Source organism: Arvicanthis niloticus, chromosome 9 (genome assembly GCF_011762505.2).
Source record: "Arvicanthis niloticus isolate mArvNil1 chromosome 9, mArvNil1.pat.X, whole genome shotgun sequence".
NCBI lineage: Eukaryota > Metazoa > Chordata > Mammalia > Rodentia > Muridae > Arvicanthis > Arvicanthis niloticus.
The window spans coordinates 6499961-6522515 of NC_047666.1; positions in this window are offsets into that span (position 1 = coordinate 6499961).

Here is a 22555-nt window from a genome sequence, read left to right on the forward strand (position 1 = left end):
GTGGATCCTACAGGAGCAAAGGTGACCTGGGGTCCTCCTCCTCGGGGTAGGGTGCTGCTGGTTTTCGGTGCTGGGTGCTGCTGTACCTGGGTGCTAGGTGCTGCTGTACCTGGAAACTAGGTGTGCTGTACCTGGAGACTGGGTGATGCTTGACCTAAGAGCCTGGGGATGCTGGACCTGGGGGCCTGGGTGATGCTGGACCTGGGGGCCTGGGGGGATGCTGGACCTGGGGGCCTGGAGGATGCTGGACCTAATACTGCAGCCCTTTGAGTAGGAAGAGCTCAGCAAGCACCAAAGGGGCAATTCTGAAAATGTCTGGGGAAGAGTTATGTGCTCTAAACAAAAATCCAGTTTGGGGGTCCTGGAGATGGTTCAGTGGTTAAGAGTGCTTAGTGTTCTTGCAAAGGACCTGGATTTGGTTCCCAATAGTCATGTCAGATGACTTATAACTACCTGTAACTCCAGTTCTAGAGGATCTAATGTCCTTCTCTGGCATCTGAGAGCATGTGCATGACTTTGGTAGCTAGGAACTCAGATACATATACATAACTTTTTACAAATGAATAAATAAATATTGAAAGAAAGAAAGGAAGGAAGGAAGGAAGGAAGGAAGGAGGAAAGAAAAGAAGGAAGGAAGGAAAGGGAGGGAGGGAGGAAGAGAGAGAGAGAGGGAGAGGGAAAGAGAGAGAGAGAGAGAGAGAGAGAGAGAGAGAGAGAGAGAGAGAGAGAGAGAGAGATCCCAACACTCTGGAGGCAGAAGGCAGATCTCTGTAAATTCAGGGCCAGCCCAGTCTGCAAGGCAAGTTTCAGGACAGCCAGGGCTGTTACACAGAGAAACCCTGTCTGGAAAAACAAACAAACAAAACAACAGCAAAAGGAAACACACACTGTCCTATTTAAGAAATTTCTGCAACTAGGTCGGGGACTGGCCTACTTCAGCCCAAAGCAGATATGGTCTAATATGTCACAGCATTCGTGTCTTAGAATGTCTGCCAAGCCTTTCCTTCCTATCTTTGAACAGAGAGCCCATCGCCTTTCCCTCTGGAAGAGTCCTATTCATAATATTGGTAAGAACTCACTCTGAGCTGGGAAGAATGCCTGCCCTGACCAACAGAAGTCATTACCAAGGTTTGTCAGGCAGCCACAGGATCGGGGATCCCTTATGAGGGCAGGGAATGTTTTCTGTAGAAAAGAGTGTTTGTGCTGAGCCTCGAGGGGAGGCAGGCAGATGTGAGCATGGGAATACAGAGAGCAAAGATAGCACAGGAGTCAGAATCATTACAAGTCACCTAGGAGGTAGCAACTAAGCACTGTTTTCTCCACAGTCAGTGAAGAAGGAGTGTGACCTAATGGTTGGTTATATTCTCTGTACTTCCTGTCTTCTGATCCAGCGCTCTTTCCTCCTCCTCCACTTTCTCTTCTTCCTCCTCCTCCTCCTTTTTCTTCTCCTTCCCCTCTCTTCCCCTTCTTTCTTCTTTTTCTTGTCAGAAGAGTACTGACACTCAAAACATGTCTGTTGAATAAATTTATTGTAAAATATGTAGTCTACATTCCCAAACCTAGACTCTAACCTAGTATATAGAGCAACTGTGATCGGAGGCACTATCAGGTGAAATATAAAAATGTCTTTACAGCAATAAGAACTAGGAGCAGACCCGGTTTGTTAAGAAATGGAACAAGTTTCCAGAAACTACTACTCCTGGCAGGGTAGTTTGATGTGTTGTTCGTTAAGACTGAAATGGGTTTGAATCCTGTCTCACACTGTCTCAGGTTACTAAGGGCATACTCTTATCTTCTGAAGCCTCCATTAAAGTAAAAATCTATCAAAGGGGTAAGGCACCATCATGAACTAGGAGAATTAAAACATAAGGCACCTGTCTCCACAGCCATAGGACATAGAAACTCACCAGAGGCCTCCTCTGAATGCTGACTCCCTCCTGTGAGCACCTAGGTCAACAGTGTATTATATTTAGGGGCCCTGGGCAAGCAAGGAACTTACTTCTTCCTTTGATCTATTGGGTTTAAAATCAGCTGATTAGAGTTGGCTTCTGTGTATACAAGCCAGGACATGCACAGCATCTGTCCCTGTGCAGAACACACAAAGAAGCAAACAAGAAATGTATTCCTGTTTTTGAGTCTTAGGAAAAAGGCCAAGGGCTATTTTTAGCTGCAGTGGGTTTGGGTTCTAGGACAGCATAGAAGCTGTGTTTGTGTGTTTGTTACATTAAGTTTTAACATAGTACAGAGCCAACTGACTGAAGAGATCTGTGTCAGGCTGTTTTTATTAACCGAAGAGTGGTTTTCTTCCAAGTTGAGATGCTCAGACTTAATGGCTAGCAAGCAGCAGTCTCCACTGTTCAGATTTAACCTAGTAAAAATTATTTTTTTGTTGTTGTATCAAATTTCCATGAGTTATCCTAAAAACGGGGTGGGGTAGTTGTAAACACATCGTTGTCTTTGCTTGAGTAAGACATTCTTCTAGAAAAAAAAAAGTCTTGTGATTATACGACTGTGTATCTCACAGCAATAAGTGTTGAAAGAGCAAGCTGAAATTTAGGAATCAAGGCAGGGCCTCCCTGTGGAAGAGTCTTGAGCTTTTTCAGGTACAAATGTTTGTCTCCTAAGGTGACAGCAAGCATGGAGCAGCAGAGGAGAAAGATCATTGCAGCAACTACAGGTAATTTGGATTTGGGAGGTTGATGAGAAAGATGTGAGTGGAAAGGAATATACTTCATCCTTCATGGTTGGAGTCAACATGGTTATTCTAGAAACATTCTCTGAGGAACTTGTGGGTAAGTGACAGATTAGAAGCCTCTACAATATGACCAGCTGTCACAAGCCCCTGATGTTGTAACTTTCCCAACCATGATGGATTACAGTCTCAAACCATGAGCCAAAACAAAGCTTTCCTTCCTTAAATTGCTTTTGAGAAGTATTTTATCCCAGCAACGACTGGAGTAACTCATACACTATCCTTGTTCATTTATGGCTTGACAGCTAATAAGTCAAAGTGCCATTGTTGTTGATTGGCTAGTAGGAAATTTGTGTAGATGGTATTTCCAGCAGCTATGATTACCTCATAGTTAATATTCTGCTCTAAGAGTTATACAGAGGGCACTCCATGTATGCTGAGCAGCTGGACTAAGGATCTATATTCTGAACTATGCACTTCCACTCTCCCATAACCGAGCCTCATGTGAATATTGCGAGTGATTAAACTGAAAGCATACAGCCAATCAAAAATCTAAGCTCTGGACTAACTCCATGTGTATAAATATCAGCAAAATAGCATAAGAACATGAAACTCCAAGGTTACATAATCCTCCAAAAATTATGAACCTGTAGCAATGGCCTCCTCTGAGGGTGAGTTATACAAAATTCCCCACAAAGAATCCAGAAGAATCATTATAAGTGTGTTCAAATAATCTTAAAAAGATACAGGAAAAAAAAAAGACTTTTGAATGAATCCCAGGAGAAGGCATAAACAAACAAACAAATACAAAGACAATTCAATATAAGAAAGGGGTATTGAGAGATGACTCACAACCATCCACAGCTCAGTTCCAGGGATCTAACAATGCCTTCTTCTGATGTCTGTGGGCTCCAGGCATGCATATGGGTTATATGGTGGAGGCAAAACACTCATATACATAATAAAATAAAAACATAATTCTTTAAAAAAAAGAGAAAGATGAAGAAAAGTCAGTAAAGACATTTAAAAACAAAACAAAAGAACAACAACAATAAAGCAAAACAAAGAAAAGACCAAACTGGAACACTGGCAATAAAAAACACAATAAATCAAATAAAAGGCTCCATAAGAAACAGGAGGTAGAATCCCTGAGCTTGAAGTCAAGGTGGAAGAACTGGAACATTCCAACAAAGATAAAGATAAATTAAGAAGGTATAATTAATATACATATATCTTATTTATTTAAGGTAGGCTTGTCAATACTTGGGACACAACAAAAGATAGCATGTAAGACCAACAGACACAGCAGAGGAGAAGTTAATTCTTAAAAAATTAAAAACAATTTGAACAAATCATAGCAGAACATTTTAAAAATTAGGTAATGAATGCCAATTCAAATAGTAGTGTTTAAAATACTAAATAGACAAGATTAGAAAAGAGCATCCTAAGTCATATTATTATTAACCCACTGAATATACAGAACAAAGAGCAAATACTGAAAGTGGTCAGGGAAAGATAGAAAGAAACCCCATCAGAACAATAACAGATTTCTTAACAGATTTGAAAGTCCAGGAGCGTGTGAAATTATGTATTTCAAGTCTAGAAAGATAACTGCCAACCCAGAGTACTATATCCGAATAGGTGTCTGTCATATTAGAAAACCAAAGAAAAATGTTCCATGACCAAAATAATTAATAATAATAACATAATGATAACAATAAAGTTAAAAGTATTCATGACCATTAAGGCAGCTCTACAGAATTTTTCAGATTGAAGAAAGACAAACATACACATGCGGCCACAGAAAACAATAGGCCGTACTTGAATGATTTAAACAAGAGAGGATGGGGAAAACACCGAACTCTACAAAACCAATAGAAATGGCAGGAATTACTGCACAGCTTTCAAGAATAACTCTGAACATGAATTGTCACAATTCACAAATCAAAAGGCACAGACCATCAGAATGTATTAAAAACAGGATCTCTTTAGTGTCTTCCAGAAATGCACCTCACCACAGAAGAAAGTCACTACCTCAGGGTAAAGTATAGAAAAGGTATTCTAAGCAAAAGGAGGTAGAGAAGAAGCAGGCGCCCATGCTCTAGTATCTAAAGAATAAAAAAAACAGGCTGCAGACAAAAACTAGTTCTAAAGGATAAAGATGGCCTACTGCTTAAGAGAAGAGTTCGAAAAGAGGACATGACAGCTCTAAATGTGTGCACACTGTAATGGCTACTCCTGGTTGGCAACTTGACTATACCTGAAATGAACTAGAACCCACAATTGGAAGGCTCACCTGTGATCCAGATCTGGAGGCTGGGAGATACAAGTTTCTGAATTGGATCTTGGCATGGAGATCTTAAAGCATAGTGGCTAGAATCCCAGGAGACTAAGGCAAGGAGATACCAAGTTCAAGGTCATCTGGGACAAAGCAAGTCCCAGATCTAAGCATGGTGGTACATTCCTTTAATCTGGGCCACACCTTCTGCTGGAGACCTACATAAGGACATTGGAAGAAGGAAGACTTGCTCTTCTTCACCTGCTTGCCTTGTGGGACTGAGCAACTCCTAGATCCTTGGACTCCCATTCATAGCGACCATTGTTGGGGAGTTGGACTACAGACTGTAAGTCATCATAACAAATTCTCTTACTATATAGAGACCACCCATAAGTACTGTGACTCTAGAGAACCCTGACTCACACACCAAACTGGGTGCACCATGTCTGTGAGATACGTGGATAGCAGTCCTAGGCCAGAAGTGTATGGCTGTAAGCCCCCGTATTAAAGCCATCGGCGAGATCTCAGATAATAGCCTAATGACACACTAGAGTCTTGGAAAAACAAGAAGAGCCAAAACCCAAATCAGTAAATGAGAAGAATTGAGATCAGGGAGAATTTAATCAAATGGAAATGGAAAAACAAACAAGCAATGACACCTTCTGGGACAGGGGCAAGGAACCTTAAAAACTGCACCAGCCCAAGATGTTCCAATTTCTTAATCTGGAGCTTCAAGTGCTTTAGTTATGACACAAAGTATTCCTGGTACAAGACAAAACAGTAGGTTAAAAATAGGTTAAATATGATAATGTTAAAAGGAAGCTTCCTATGTCTCCTTTCCTACTCTTCAAAATGGAAGGATAATCTACAAAGGAGACAGGGTGTGACTCATAAATTAGGTGTCTCTAGGAGAGAGGGCAGTGAGCAGATTCTGGGAGTCAGCAGCACGCATGGCATCAAGGCTGAAAGGGCCACACTCGACCAACCAGGAGGCCTCCAGAGAGAGTGCTGGGTAGGGGGCCTGGGGAGTGAAACCAACAAAATATTAATTCTATCTGAAAATATTTAGGAAGTATTTATGCTTCTGCAGATGTGTTTGTGGTTGAAAACTGTACAGAAAATAAAGCTGACTTAAAAGTAAGAGAATAATTCTAGAGGCAACAACGACAGCAAAAATGGAAAGGGAAGGTTTTTGTTTTGTTTTGTTTTGTTTGTTTGTTTGTTTGTTTTAATTGAATTTGTTTGATGACGCTGCTGAGAGAGTACTGTCCAGCTAAAACTGAGTTATTCTAGAAAGAAAAAAGTAGGGGAGCAAGGAGGTGTGTGGGAGGGTACTGGGATATATGATGTGGCAAGATACAAAACCACTAGATCATGCTTAAGAACAGGAAATCACTCAGGACACTGAACTGATTCAAGGTCTACCTGGTCTACTGAGTGTGTTCATTCTGAATAATTCAGCAAAGTCCATCTCCAAGAACATGATAGGAGGTGGAAGAGGTAGCTGCAGCTCAGTGGTTAAAGTATTTGTCTAGCATGTGCAGGGCCATGGGTTCAATACCTAACAAACACAACACACACACACACACACACACACACACACACTGAACAAACAAACAAAAAACAACAACAACAACAACAAAAAAAAAAAAAACCCTGAGAAATCATGAATTTGCATTGTGTGGGTTTCAGGAAAAAGTGAGGGGCAGAGATGAAGTTGGTTTTTTTTGCACTGAAGTAACCACACACATAAAAGTAACATCTACGCAAGGACACACAGTACTGAATTCCCTGCTGTGTTTGTCAGCAAACACAAAAGCCATAGGCATGTCATATGAAAACCTGAGAAAGAGCTTGTGTCACATGGCATGCCAGGCTACCTGTCCCTTCACGTGATTACCAGGTTTGCAAAGCTGCCCTGTTGATAAAACACCATCTGCTTGAAAGTGGAAGGGGAAAGGGGGAAATACAATTGTCCCTGGACAGTGTGGCTGAGAGGCATACATAAGGAAGGGCATAGGGTAGCCAGTGCTCTATGAACTCTGGAAGGTTCCCCTCCTCTGCTATAAGCATAGATAACAGAGAGTTCTGCCTATGAAGTGAGCAATGTGAAAGTCTCTGAAGCTATGCGAAGGAGCTTTGACTCCAATTGTATAAAATGGTGTGACCCACTTAGGAGACTATAGGATTCAAGACCAGAGAAGTGGGGCATGTAGTCTAGGAAGAAAACACTCAGGGATCTTGAGAACTAACAAAAGTGAGTAGGAGAGCGGCAGGCGTGTGGGAAATGGATGAAGGGGAAGTGCTTTGGACAGAGCGAGCCGGCAGGGAGCATCAGCTGACCCACATGCATGTCAAGGGGAAATGGGCATTGAGGCACATACCAAGGAGGACTGCTATTGTCTGTAAGGATAGCTAGGTGGATCAGAGAGGCAGAGAGACGAGGAGTAGTTAGGAAGAAGTGCAGAAGGCTCTGCACTCAGTGGCAGACTTTCTATGTAGGAACTATCCCTGTGCTGAGATTCAGGGAGCGGCTGGACACTCAAGAGTGAGTCTGGGACTCACCACAGGATTGAGAATAATCTAAAAATTAAAAATACACTTCTAAAGGGTGAACTAGGTGCACTTCTGAATACCCACATCCAACTGGCAGTAAACAGAGTAAGCATTTTACACTTGAGGAGCCTTAAGATCTATAGCCTGCATTAGGGAAGACAGAGAGCTAATTCCTTAGTCTGATCAAAAGTAAAAACTCTACATCAAACAGTAAAACACACCATGTAACCTTTTTTCTGTTGGTGGTGGGTTTTGTTGTTGTTTTGTTTTGTTTTTTATGAGACAGGGTTTCTCTGTGTAGCCCTGGCTATCCTGGAACTCACTCTGTAGACCAGGCTGGCCTCGAACTCAGAAATCCACCTGCCTCTGCCTCCCAAGTGCTGAGATTAAAGGCATGCGCCACCACTGCCCGGCTCCATGTAACCTTTACTAACTGCTACTCTAAGCATCAGTTAATCCCCTCGTTATATCAGCCATTCATTGGTCAAACGATAACTTTTTTTTCTTTTCTTTTTTTTTTTTTTTTTTTTGGTTTTTCGAGACAGGGTTTCTCTGTGTAGCCCTGGCTGTCCTGGAACTCACTCTGTAGACCAGGCTGGCCTTGAACTCAGAAATCCACCTGCCTCTGCCTCCCAAGTGCTGGGATTAAAGGCGTGCGCCACCACTGCCCGGCAGTCAAACGATAACTAAGGACCTTTCTGGGCACTCTGATGGTGCAGGGGTTGAAAACATAAGGCAAACTGATAAAGCACTATTCTTTTGTCTTTTAAAAAAAGAAGGCTGTTGTCACAAATAAATAAACCATCCCTCCTCCACCCAGAGAAGCTCAGGTAGTGAGCACTGGGGACTGTTAAGGAAACAGAACCAGCTGGATAACACCAAGAGGGAAGGATGACATAATTTCGATTGGATGACAAGGAAATATGAAAATGTGTCCTGAATATCAAGGACCAATCATGTTTTTATAAAAATTAATCTGGGAGAAGAAGATTGCGTTAGGGAACACTTGTTGGTACAGAGCCCTTGAGGTAGGACCTGGTGCAGACGGCAGCCAGAGGGCACATGGCTGGGCTGAGGTAAGCTGGAGGTGGAAATGAGGGCTGAACGAGATACAACAGGGGCCCTTTCAGATCAGAACCTGGATCTGACTCACCGTACAATGGGAGGTTTTAGTTATGAACCTACCCAGTCCCTCTGGCTGTGGTGTGATGGGTAGTCAGGCTAAGGGAGTGGGCTGTGCTGGAAACAGGGAGGGAGCCCACAGACTCCTCCTGCTGTGGGCCTGGCTTTCTCTTCACAGCCTCTCGCCGTGAGAAGTTGGAGCCCTCCCTCCTGCCTTGGATCAGCACCCTATTCTGAACCCCCCACAAACCCAAGCACAGTCTGGGGCATGTAGCTGTCCCTTTAATAGCCCTGATGTGTGATTAATAAGTTAAACAACTCATCGATTCCATTTACTCCAAGAATCATGCAACTTAATTAAAAGGTCTGAAAACAAAGACTGGACACACCAGCTGTTTGCTGGCACTGGTCAGTTGCTGGAGCGGGAAGCCTTGTCAAGCTCAATCAACAGGGCAGAGCCAGCAGTCCACGATGACACAGTCCCCAGGTCTGCCATTGTTCTCAGCCAATATGCTGCTGCATCTGGGTGCCTCCAGGAACTGGGATGAAAACAAAACACTCTTTTTTAACCCCGCGTTTTCTTCGGTAGCTTTCCGTCATCTAGAGCACCCCAGTTCATGTGACCACAACCAGGGCACCCTTGCAGACTAGATCTGCTGCCTCTCAGCTTGTTTATCCAGCACAGAATCTTGGAGCTTTCTTTCCAATTGAAGCTGAGGAAAAACACACTTGTACTTTCTAATTGTTATTTCTAATTGTTGCAGTTTCTGGCCAGTTATACTGTGGAGGATAACCGTTGAGACTCTGTCATGCTGAGGCAAAGGGCCCTAGTGTCTCACACAGCTTCCTGAAGGATCCCCACCAAGTTCTGTTTGGAAAGTGTGAAGCCCCATCAGCCTGTGGTCTGACAATAAAACCCTGAACTAAGAGCTTCATACAAGCGAAGCGGGACCTTTCATTTACAGCCTGGCATGAAAAAGACGCGTGAAGTAAATCAAGTCGCTAAGATTCAGAAGCAAATCCTCAGCATCAACACTCAGCAGCAGATCTACTGAGAGCGAGGCTGTGGAAGGAAGGCAGGAGCTGAGCATGTGATGTGCCATGGAATATGCACGGGAGGTTGGCACTAGCAGAGAGGGAGAAAGGAAGGGCCTAGAACTGTGTTGCACAAAACAACAGCTTCAGGCCAGACAGGTGACTCAGGGGTCAGGAACACTTGTCCTTGCAGAGGACCTACTTGGTAGACACAGGCAGGCATTACTCTGGTTCCAAAGGACCTGGTGCTCTCTTCTGACTTCTGTGAACACCAGGCTTATACGTGGTACACATACATCCTTGCAGGCAAAATTTTGTACACTTAAAAATTCAACTTAATTTTTTTGAAAATACAGACATATGTTGTCTATTTAACTTTCGTGTAAATAATTTCAACTGATTGGGTTCACTAACTTGTTCATTTAAATTTAAAAAGATATATCAGGGCAGGTAAAATGGCTAAGTATGTCGAGTACTTGGCACAGAAGCATGAGGACCTGAGTTTGATCCCTGGCACCCCCATAAAAGCCAGGTATAGTGACACGTGCCTGCTAGCACTGAGGAGGAAGAGGCAGGCAGATACTCCAATCTCAATGGCCAACTAGACTAGCCAGTCTGCAAGCTCTCTAGGTTCAGAGAGAAAGCCTGTCCCCAAAAATACAACATGGAGGGTTGTTGAGGACATTCCTACATTGACCTCTGGTTTCTACATGTGCATGTGTGTACAAGTATGATATGCATGAGTGTGCATGTCCTTGCATGTACAGGCATGCATGTGTAAACACACATGGGGGGGGGGGGGGGACAGGGAGGGGGAAATGGGCATGGTAGCAGAAACCTGAATTCCCAGCACTTGAAAGATACAGACAGGAGTCCAAAGCCAGCCTCACTCAGCTTATAGCTGAGTTAGATTCCAGCTGGGATACAGGAGACCTGTCAACAACAACAATAGTAATAGAAATTAAAATCTGAGAGTCAGGCATAGTGGTGCTTATCATCCCACCACTGGAGAGGTCGAGGCAAGAAGATTATAAAATTGAGGGTAGTATGAACTACAGTAAGATCCTGCCTCAGAAAAAAAAAGGCGATGACTCAGCTTTCCAGTTTCAGGATGCAGATGTAAACCATCTCTCCCGGCATTAGTGGGTTTAACTATGTTGGTTGAGACGATACAAAGGACCGAGAATGAAATCTGCATTCTAGGACTTCCATCTCATCTGAAGCTCAACCTCCTGCTCCTGCTCAGAGCTGAGTCCTGGCAGTAATCTATCACACCGTCTCTCTACCCAAACCTCAGCCAAGTGACTCAGAAGCTTAGTTCTTCAGAATCGAAAAGGCCCCAAGAAAGAAGATGTGTCTCCTGACAGATACTAATGGAAAATTTTCATGAACACTGCAATTTATCAAGTGGTCGCAAGCTCTATCTCAGCTCTCAGAGTACACGTTCTTACTTAGTAAGTTTAGGAAAGTAGTTATGTGGACTCTTTTAGTTTGTTTGACAGACAAGGGAACCAAGAGAGCCAAGCTAAGTGAGTTATCTAAGGCCAAGCTATCCAGAGCTGGTGGCTGCTCAAGTAGCCAAATGATTTTCAGCTTTCTGTGACTGATGTGTGGGAACATAGACTCCATCTGGGAAGGGGACGTCTCAGGCCCCCTTCTGCCATATATTCAGTGTCAACTCAAGTATGGAGCGTCTTCAGGGATCTCTCTGGCTTCTAGAATGCCTTCTTTGAGCTGGTTTGGCTCTGCTTGGTCACCTTTCTCCTCATTGATAAGGAAGTTGGAGAGGCCACAAGGCCAACAAACCATCTTCCCAACCAACATAGTTAAACCCACTAATGATGGGAGGGATGGTTTACATCTGCATCCTGAAACTGGAAAACTCAGCTGGCCCTACTTAGAGACACCCCTCTCATTTGAACCTTATGCCCTCTGAACTCGGGGTCCTGCCAGCAAAATTCCCTCATAGTAGAACTTTGGTGAGAGGGTCTAAGTCATGTGCTGATTGGCAATGGAGGCCAAGTCTGTGTGGGTGTTGGGGTGCAGGGAGACTCAGCACATACTTCTCTGCTGAACTTCCCTTCCCTCTTTGGCTTGGCAGCAGCTTTTAAGGACATGAAACCAATCCAAGAATTCCTTGTCAACATCGCTCCTTTTACAGGAACCACAAATTCATTCCTGTGGGACCTAGCTTTACCTCCGGGTAGACATCAGAAACAACTCCTCTTTACTTCAAAACTGCCACACTCTCCTGAAAGCCACCGACTTCCACACCTCTTTCTCCCTGCTGAGGAAGAAAATACTGGCCAGGGCTGTAGGAAGTACGGTTGGCAGAAGAGGCCCCAGCCCTGCCAAGCTGTGGGGGGTTCTTCACACCCAGCTGTTGACTTTGCCTTTCTTGTGGTTCCAAGGCTCCTTCCTGCCTCCTTTATTCTTCCAGAACCAGCAGGATGAGTAGGCGTGGCCTTCCCCAACCGGATCCTTTAGCCACAGTCGCCCTATGCTGGCATTCAGGGAAAGGACCATTTTGCAAAAGATTCTGCTGCATCCAAAACACTTTTCCTGCCTGTGAGCAAAGTTCAAGAGGCGTCCGCAGCCTCTGGGGCTCTTCTCACTTCTTGGCTGCTTCAGCGCCTGAGGAAACCAGCAGGGGGTCAGAATGAAGGAGGCCGGAAGAAAGCGATCTGCTCTCAGCTGACAGTTAAAAGTTGAACCTACCAGGAGAGCAGTGGCGTTCACCACACTCAGGGTTCCCTGGATGAGAAGAGGGAATTCAAGGCTGATTGCCCAGAGCACCTTCCTCCAGGAAGATCTTGATATGAGATGCTTCCTCTTCTGTGTCCTCAAATGCCTCGTACCTCTCTTTGGTGGTTCTAACCATCTCAAAACTGCCTCACTTCTCCCTTTTCTTCCTACTGGCATTCTCTGGCCTATTCTTTTTTCTCAAACCCACAGCACATGTACATGCAGATGCTAAGGCAGACCCAAGCCTAAATTATACCAGCTTCGCCTTGAAATACCAATGCAGACGGACAAGAGGGCAGCAGGATCATTGCTGCACAAAACAAAGCTGAGGCTTCAAGCCAAGGACAGATTGTGGTTAGGAGTGAGTCTGGAACATGGACCCAGACTCAGCACACATGAGCTGCGTGTGCCCAGGCAAGTTCCAGCTGCCTATGCTTCTGTCTCCTCACTATAAACAAGGTGATTTGAGTCACTCCCTTTTAGTATTTGTAAGAAATACGTGAGTTAATGAAGATTAACGATCCATTATCCAATATGCTTGAACCAGAAGGGAGTTGAGAGTTTTCAGATTAGACATACTTGCAAAGATTATAAATGTTGACCATCCCTCATTCAAAAACCATTAAATCTGAATTGTTATAAATCCAAAAAGTTTTGGGTGTCATGCCTATACTAAAACCTTTTATATTTTGAAGCATTTTGAATTGTGAATATTATTATTCCTACATATTTCATCTTACTGGCTTCCTTCCTTGATACTAGGTCCAGTCTTGCCTCATGGCCTGATAGATCTTTGTCCCTTGGCTGGCCTACATCCCCTCACATGATTTTCTCTCAGTTACATTAGCCCATATGGTTTTTGCTCAATTTTATTTAGATCTTCACTAAATTGCTGTTTCCTCAGAGGCCTTCCCTCCAGACTCTTACCCACTTCAGGATTCATCTCAAAGCATGAATATGGCATGGGTCTGTCCCTTTACTACGTTTTGTTTGTAACATTTAAATATCATCTGCATGAAAATGAGGACTTTGTTTTGTACCCGGACTTTGTTTTGTTCCTAGTGCCTAGTGTCTCCCACATAATAGGTGTGTGAATGAATAGATGCTTACATAAATGGGTTCACAGGTCTCTCGGGGAGGCCTCTGTGCCCATCTCCAGCAGTTTTCCCTCCCAAAAACCTCGTGCCATATTCCATTAAGTTCACCCCCTCCTCCAACTCCTTCTCTATACCCAAGCGTGCCCTCTGGCTCTTCCCTCTCCATTGACCCAGTTTGACACTGCCATTCCCTGTCTCTGGAGGCTTCTGGCATGAGCAGTTTGGGATTTGCTGACTATTCCAGAAAGATCAGCTGTCCCCGAGTCAGCTGTTGAGGGGACACAGTGAGCAAGACAGACACACAGGCAAGCAGCAGAAACAGATGATCAGAGAGATAACTACATCCACATTGGAGTCAGGTCACAGAAGCCTGGGGAGGGTGAGGGCACAGAGGAGGAGGGTCTGTTACCCACATGACAAACAGAACCGCGGCTGGACCCCTTCCAAAACCACATCTTACATAAAGCATGCAGGGATGACACATAGGTGAGCTGTTGGATTCATCCTAAGTTGAAAAAGTACCTGGAAAGTCACTGTCTTGTGAAACAACAGTGTCAGCCCAGAAGCTCTGTATCATCGGAAAGGTATTTCAAAGCCCCAGGGAGTGGTGAGATTAGCTGTGGAAAGAACACCTGCACTTTCAAGGGTAAATTTGGTTTCCAGATGCTGTGGCCCCAGAACAAGATGAGAAGCAGCTGCATCTCCAATCCCTGAGACAGGGATGGCTCATCTTCCTCCATCAATGATGCGCCACACAACTCACCGGTCCAGAGGACCTTCATTAATTACCATTCTTTGGTATGGTTTGAAAATATCTTTCAGAAGGAGAATGTTGTAGGTTGTAAATCCCCCAAACCTCATCTGTTGGCCATAGCCTCAGTACTTCAGGGTGCAAATAATGCCTTTAGTGTGATACCATTTACTTAGACAAAGGGAATATGTGCATACGTCCTTGTAGCAATAGGTAAAAATGGTAATTTGCTGTTTTGAAGTGCAGTGACTAGAAGTAATTAAAACTCTCCAAATTTTATTTTGTGTACGCCAATATTCACTTAACCTTTCACAATAAGGCTTTTGAGTAAGCAAAAGGAAAGCTGAAAATATCTGCTGTGTGGCTGACTAGTGAGTGATCACTCCTCAGAGCTGGAAGGTTCTGCAGATCTAGTTGCATAGGAAGAGAGCACATTATGACAAACACCACCTAACTGCAAACCTCTCACATCTTTTATCAAGGAGGACATCAAGAAGATTTTTCTGAAATAGCATGTAGTATAGGTTGCAGATAAATACGAAACATGTTTTCAGTTATTATGATACAAAATAGTAAAACCATAGTGGTTCCTTTCCATGTTCAAACTCATTTCCTGTTTTAAGAAATTCCCTCATTTTTTTGTCAAGCTTGTCTATCTGTAGAAGCTGAAGGAAAGCAGGTGTATTTTGTTTGATCCATGCCTTGTCAAGGAAGTCTGAGGCCTGTGTGCTAGACTGTGTGCTAACTGGCTGGCTTTGTTGGAAGTGAGGGAAGTGCTGAGAGAATGTGTTCTGTTGACATAGGCACAGCCATGTTAAAGACCCCTAAGGTATTAGGCCCATGGGGAATGGTAAAGTCTTCCCTCCTGGTCCATGTAGGACTGCTAATAGTATGTGCAGAAAATGCCCATGATAATTTTCTACCTTGAGATGTTTAAGGAATGAAAACTGCTCAATACTGAGACTGCTCCTACTAAAATTAGCTAGACCTGCCTCCTTGTTAATCTGTGACCCATAAACCCCGCCTCCCTGTTCAACGACATACAATTACCCTCACCTCTCTGTTCAACTGCATACAATTCCTTTGCCTCCCTGTCTATTTATATATAACAGACCTGCTGGTTTCCAGGCTGCCCAGCATAGCCCGTCCCAGCTTTTCTTTGTGTCTGTCTTTTCTTCATTTCCTCAGTGTCCTGGTCAATTCCTGGGAGCCTTGGTGGATGAGGCAGCTCTCTCTTGAGGTAAGTGGCACAGAGACACCGGGTAGCCTGTGATGACCACAGCAGAATAGTGTGACTAATGGTAGTCTCAGCAGTTAGCCTCTGGTGTCAGAAAAGCCATACCATGTCCTCACTAGGCAGAGGGCTCCAAGGGCAAGGCCTGGGCCTCAGTTAAATATACTTGATGTCTATTTGTAGCCAAGAACTCAGACCAGAACTAATAACTGAAAGATCTTGAGCAGTCATGGATGGGCCAGGCGTTATTTAAGCTCCTTCCATAAGTATTGAACTTTACCCTAAAAATTCCAAGAATTCAAGATTCCAAGAATCCATCACTCCTGTTTGACAAAGCAAAACTGAAAAGTGTCAAGGTAACACAGCTCATTCAAAGAGGCAGAAGTGGGAGTCGGTCATCTCCATGTGACGGAACGGCTCTTCCTCCTGGCCGCATCTCAAACATGTGCATAGTTCACTAGTTAGTCAAAGAATCTTATGCTTTGCCTCATGTAATCCTCACCACTCCTTCGGGTTGGAAGTTTTAATCCATATTTAACAAACGAGGAAACGGACTCAGAGGGATCAAAAGTAACTTGCACAAATATTTATCATCAGCCTTGGAACTGTACTGACCTGTTGCTCTACAATTCCTAGTCTAAGAATCTATCCCAACAAAATAGTCACAGATATAATTAAAGAGCTCACAGCGTTGGGATTTAATGCGGACAAAAACAGAGTGTCATCTTATGGTCAACGATTCATAAATGAACAACAAAAGAGAAAAGGAATGCCTTCACATAGACTGGTGTGGGTGTCAAAAGTCAGGGTGAGGGCTGGGGACACTTGGGGGACAGCCCCTGCTCAGCACATGCCAGGACTGAGCATACACTAGGTCACATACATAGTGAAAGGATCAACTTCCCAGACTATTCAGGATCTTTTGGAAGTGATAGGAATAGTTTAGATCTCAATTACGGCAAATTCTGCATGAATACATACAATTGACAAAATTTATTAAAATGGGAGTATATAAGTTACTCCTTAATCAAATTTCAAAAAGTTCTTCAATAGAAAAAATTTCTATCAAGAACAATAAAATGTTAGGTCAAAAAGGTTAGAAAACCTGTTTTGGTTTTGTTTGTTTGTTTGTTTGTTTGTTTGTTGTTTTTTTTGTTTGTTTGTTTGTTTTTTGCTTTTCGAGACAGAGTTTCTCTGTGTAGCCCTGGCTGTCCTGGAACTCACTCTGTAGGCAAGGCTGGCCTCAAACTCAGAAATCCACCTGCCTCTGCCTCCCAAGTGCTGGGATTAAAGGCGTGTGCCACCACTGCCTGGCAGAAAACCTGTTTTTGTATTGAAGAATATTGTTTCTTCCATGTCTGTTACCTGCATGGAGATGAAAAGGAAACACTCCAAAATAATCATGGTGATGGATGATTGAAATGAATAATTTAACCCTTTATATTTGTTCTTCAGTGATCTTTAGTGACCTGAAGAAAAAAGAAAAAAAACACTAAAGACCTGTTACTGGGCTTGGTTGGCTACATGACAGAAGGTCTGAAGGAGGAGGCTGGGAGTTCAGATTTTGTAGTTGTCAAGTCCCTATACTTTGTGAAGCTTGAGTCTCTCCCCTGGGCAGGAAGTGCTTAATTGTGAGCTTTGAAGGGAAAAATGCCTATAAAACATGTCCTTGCCTGCCAGAAAGCTGAACTCTGCCAGGCAGAGTTAGGAGAGTAGTTGCTCCTGGTGAGAGGAAGCCGAGGCCAGGAAGACGAGGATGTGGCAGTAAACCATGGAGGATGAGTGGGTGGGAGAACTGAGAGACAGGCAGGAGAGAGTGTGGCATCTGTGAAAATCCAGGCTGAGGAATAGATCGTGAAGGGTTAGCACATGAAGGGGGTCCCACAAAAGAGGCCTAAGCTGTCAACCCCAAAGCCCACTTTACAGATAACAAGACTGAGGTCCCATCCAGTCTACTGTGTTTAATTCCAACTCATGATAGAGAATCTGTGTTATACTGAAAGTCCTTGAGAAAGTAAAGCACAATAGTCAAATTAAGGCTACTTTGGGGGGACACACAGGACTTCTGCTTATATTGTAGTCAGCCCAGACCTCTGGATTCCAGAGTTCCTAGTCTATTCTGGACCATCACATTACCTCTCAGCACCCTACCATGCTGTGAAGTGAGTGAGATTAATGTTTATTCCTTAAAAAGAAATCTACAGGCTGGCGATGATGGCACTCGCCTTCAATCCCAGCATTCGGGAGGCAGAAGCAGGCGGATTTCTGTGAGTTCGAGGCCAGCCTGGTCTATAGCATGAGCTCCAGGACACCCAAAGCTACATAGAGAAATCCTGTCCTGAAAAACCTAAAAAGAAGAAGATGAAGAGGAAGAAGAGGAGGAAGAAGAAATAAATAAATAAATAAAGGAAGGAAGGAAGGAAGAAGAAAAGAAATCTACAAAATTGAGTGTGGTGGCACATGTCTTAAACCACAGCATCCAGGAGAGGTGGGAAGATCTCTGGGAGTTAGATGCTAGCCTGGTCTACATATCAAGTTCTAGGCTAGCTAGTGCTACATAGTGAGAGCCTGTCTGGAAAGAAAGAAAAAGAAGGAAGGAAGGGAAGGAAGGAAGGAATGAAGGAAGGAAGGAAGGAAGGAAGGAAGGAAGGAAGAAAGAAAGGAAGGAAGGAAGAGGGAGAAGAAAAAAGAAAGGAGGGACTGAGAGAGGGAATGAGGAATTGAGGGAGGGACAGGTGTGCAATGTAATGATTAGAGCATTGAGTTCAGAACCAGGCTGCTAGGTTTTGAATCCAGTGGACCTCCTGGCTTTGTGGCTCTAAGAAAGTCTTTTAACCTTTGTGTTTTGTTTTCCTTTTTCTATAAAATATAATCATGAAGGTAATTGCCTCTTGGGGCTGCTGTAAGAATCCAACCAGTTACTTTGGTCAATACTTAATGCTGACGTAAGAGACCAAAGATTATTTTAACTGACTGGCCCAAGATGACGTGGGACTGGGAGGAGGGACTGAGTCTGCATCTGTCAATCAATAAGTCTTTGGAATAAAGGACTTACAGGTTGGCTATTTGCCATGTACCTGACATTATACCAGACACTGTATAGGGAAAATTTCCAGCCTTTGGTTGGGGCAATAAGATGTGGAATCTAGAAGCAGGAACCAGTGCTATTGTGCAGTGCAATGAGGGATAGGATGTCAGACAATAAGGAGATCACCCAAGGTTGAGGAAGAAGACAGGAACCCCTTCTAGAAGCAGGATTTAAACATGGGATATTTGTGAGGAGAAAGACAACAGTGGGCTTTCTTCTTAGCCTGTGTGGAAGGTAATCAGGAGCCACCTTTCAACTCCGTAGACTTTCTCTGTCTACATCCTCCCTGTGTGTGGTGAGGCAGCCTGGGTTGGAATCTCAGCACTACCACCTATTCACTGAGTGACATCGAGACAGTCACATACAATCCCTGAGTCCATTGTCTTATTCCTTAAGACAGAAGTCAAATTCTCTGTTTGACAAACTTTTGTGAGACCGAATGAGTACAGGGAGGCCCCACAGCTCATTGATACTGAATTCTTCCTCTCCTTCGACCTTCTCTGTGGTTCACCAGACTGGGGAGTCCTTCAGTCCTATAAAACGAAAAACAGGCTGCAAGACAGAGGATAACTCAAGTCATGCAGGAGTTTAGATCACTTGGTTTAGGCAGGGTGTTGGATAAGGTAGCTGTTTGAAGCCAAACATGTAGAGTTTTGAAGGCTGTATCAGGGTTCCCTAAGAAGCCAATCTAAAGAGGGGGCGACAGCGTACCGCTCAGTTCTGTTGTAGTAAAATGGATGAGGAAAGATGAGCTCGGGGAACTGGTGGGGAGGGGGTCTAGGTGATGATATGCTCACCTCTATTCAGAGATGGCGGTGGCTACTGCTGGATTTTGGAGAACTGGAGGATATACCAATTTAGTAGTTAGAAAGAGCTCCCTGTGACTGGTAAGGTGCCTTACAGTTGGGGCAGTACTAGTGCTGGTGAAGATGCAGTTTTACTGCAGTCTAGGAGAGAGGACAAAGGTGAACCAGGAAGCCAGATGGCTATCTTCTCCCAAGCTCCTCTTTGGCACAGAGTGGCTTCCCATGGCCTTGTGACTCTGAGCCATGCAGGGTAATTGCCTTTGTTTGCTTCTTTTCTTCTCTGCCTGCCTGGACCAAGGAGAGCTCCCAGTTGCCACATCCGAGTTCTGAGGTCTATGGGGATAAGGCATTCGGATACAGCCTGTGGGCTGTTCATGAGCCGAGAAGCCCTACAGGTCCCTTGCTTTCTCACTTCCCCTTCTCTGGCCATAATCCTGTATGGTAATACAGAGAAATGTTTCAGATGCCGTCTATACTGTTTGGTAAGCCGGCAAAATCTAAACCTCCTCTTGTATGCTAACCAAGCAAAGCTTTAAGGAAATAACAGTCAGGGAAGGAAAGGACAGCTGATGTGAGCCAGAGTCTACTTGTTTGGTTGTCTGCCCCCTCACTGTACAGCAGTGAGAAGTTTAGAGCAGTTTTCTGGAGGTGAGCTGAAGTGTGCAGAGACCCTCGCAAGCAGCAGCATGCTTCCCTCACTCCTCCACTTACTCTTCTGTCGGATCCGTGTGGGTACAGACAGGGAGGTCGCAGGTTCATGAGAACACAAATGATGTTACTACCTGACATGGTGCCACTTGTTTATAAAGTGAGCTGATTCCAGCAGGCACACAACCCAAGCTGGTACCATGCCCTCCTCATGGCATCTGCCAGGCGCCTGCAAGCTTAGTGCGGCCAAAGGTCATCAAGAAAGCAGTGTGTCCGGGGCTAGAGCCTCATGTGGCCCTGGAAGGAGCTGCGTCTGAGAAGGGCTGGTACATGTGGGCAGAGAAGCAAGCCAGCGAGGACTGTGAGTCCCGGGCAGCACCTGTTCCCAGGGAGTAAATAATTCTTTGTCCTTGTGTCATGACTCCTGCGCGTCGCCGAGCCAGCATTCACTTCATCCTTCCTTGTGGGCTGCCAGCCTCACACCAGCATGCTGCTGGTGTAAACTGTGCTTTGGAAAAAGAATCAAAGGTCCTGGTGGCTTTTACTCCCCACCCTGCTCAGTGTTGCCCTCCGACTCCTATTTCACAGCTGCTGCCCGGGCTACATAGTGAGCCTACCAAGTATTTGGATCTGGCCACCCCCTACCCCGCACTGACAGAAGCTGGGTGACAGGGGTGGACAGCCTGAGATTGCAATGGTCCGCAGTCCTGGGAGAACAGGTGTTGGCAGCTGCCACATCCCTTTCCCCCTGCCTCCTTCTCCACCCCCTCTACTCTCCTGTCTGTTTACAGTGTGTTCTCCTGGGACAACATTTGAAGTATTCTAAATATGGGCTTCGTGGCTAGAGATGGAATGTCAGACTCATTGTGAGGACAGAGAATCAGTGAGTTTAAGACCGGGAGGACTAATCCTTGTGTTTGGAAATGAATCGGCGATTCACGGTTACTCTGTTTTGAAAGAACATTATCCACTGGCTGAGGTAATACTGTGGTGATGAAGAAAGCCGGTGCTAGGAGCACATAGGCCTGGGTGCGAATTGCAGTTTGGCTGCTGGCCTACAGCAGGACCTTGGGTAAACTCTGGCATCCTTGTTTGTTGGGTTGGTCAGCTCCTTCAGATTTTTCTGATTGCTGGGAAGCCCTCTGCCTGGCCTCATCTGGAAGGGGCTAGTGACACTGAACTTAACCACAGGGAGTGCTGACTGGGCAGGCGCCCTTAGACCATTTTTCAAGACAGACGGCACACAGTGAGCACTTTCATCAGGGTGCTCCATTTTGAGTGTCTAGAAGACCTAGCTTCTCCCGGTGAGCCTACTATGCAAGAGACAGCCACAATGCTACTCTGCACCACCATTTCTGGAACCTTCCCCACGCCACCTCTTTTTCTCTCTCTCATGAGAGAGAGCCCTCCCTGCCATAGGTTAGACGGTAAATGTCCAGCTCAGCTTGGCTAGTCAGTCCCTGAGCGCTTTTGTTCCAAGCCATTCTACCTCCTGTCATTAGACCTTTAGCAATGTGCATTCTTTCTTCTAGCTGTCCCTTCCTATGCCCTGACTTCCACCCCCTCCTCTCCGCATCGGTCTCAACGGCACCTTCTCCAGGGTTAGACTACCCTCCTGCTATCTCTCTGTTGCTGGCGTACCCTATCGATATACGTTTCTTCATATTTTCATAATAATTTAATGTTAGGCCTGTGTCTTGTGAGCTCCCTCCAGGCAAATATTATCTTTGTCTTTCTACCTCTCCCAGAGATATGCATAGCTCCTAAGGCAACTCTGTGTGTCCAGCCTGAATATGATGCCTTACACTTAATAATGCTAGTAGCTGTGATTATTTGAGTGCTCATAGATCAGACACTGTACATGGCTTTATTTAATCTCATAACAATGTCATCAGTTCTGACAAGTGGCAGACAGAAGCCTGAGGCTCAGAGACGTTAAATAACCTTGTTGAGTTCATACCATCTAACGCTCTTGACCTCTGGCTCTTGCCTCTAGTACACAAGGCGTTTGGTTGGTGCTAGCTGTTACTTTGGGCTGACGTTGTAGAGGCTGAGGAGCCAACAAGGAGGCGAGCACTAGACATAGTGCTTCTTGTTTTCAGGCTCTTGCAGACCAGCTGTCACTGGTGTGTTTACAGGAACTGCTGTACCCCTGTGTTAGCATGGAAAGTCTTCTCTAACTCCAAGAGCCCATCTTCACACTCACGCCTTCCCAGCCTTCCTTATTCTCTCGGGGCAAAGTAAAGTCTGAGAAAGCAAAGGAAGTACCTTCACAGAATGCTTTGCTGATAAGACCCAGGGGAGTTTCCAGACACTTTCCTCTGACAGTTCCAGCTGAGGACATGGCACGAAGGAAGAAGAAGCCGTGACTCAGCAGCGAAGAGCAGGGACTGTTGAAGGTTCCCAGGAAGAAAAGCAGCTGCTGCACGGCTTCATCTGGCCAGGGCAGGAAACCACAGGTGGCCAGGGGACAGGGTGGGGGATCTCAGGATGAGATCCAAAA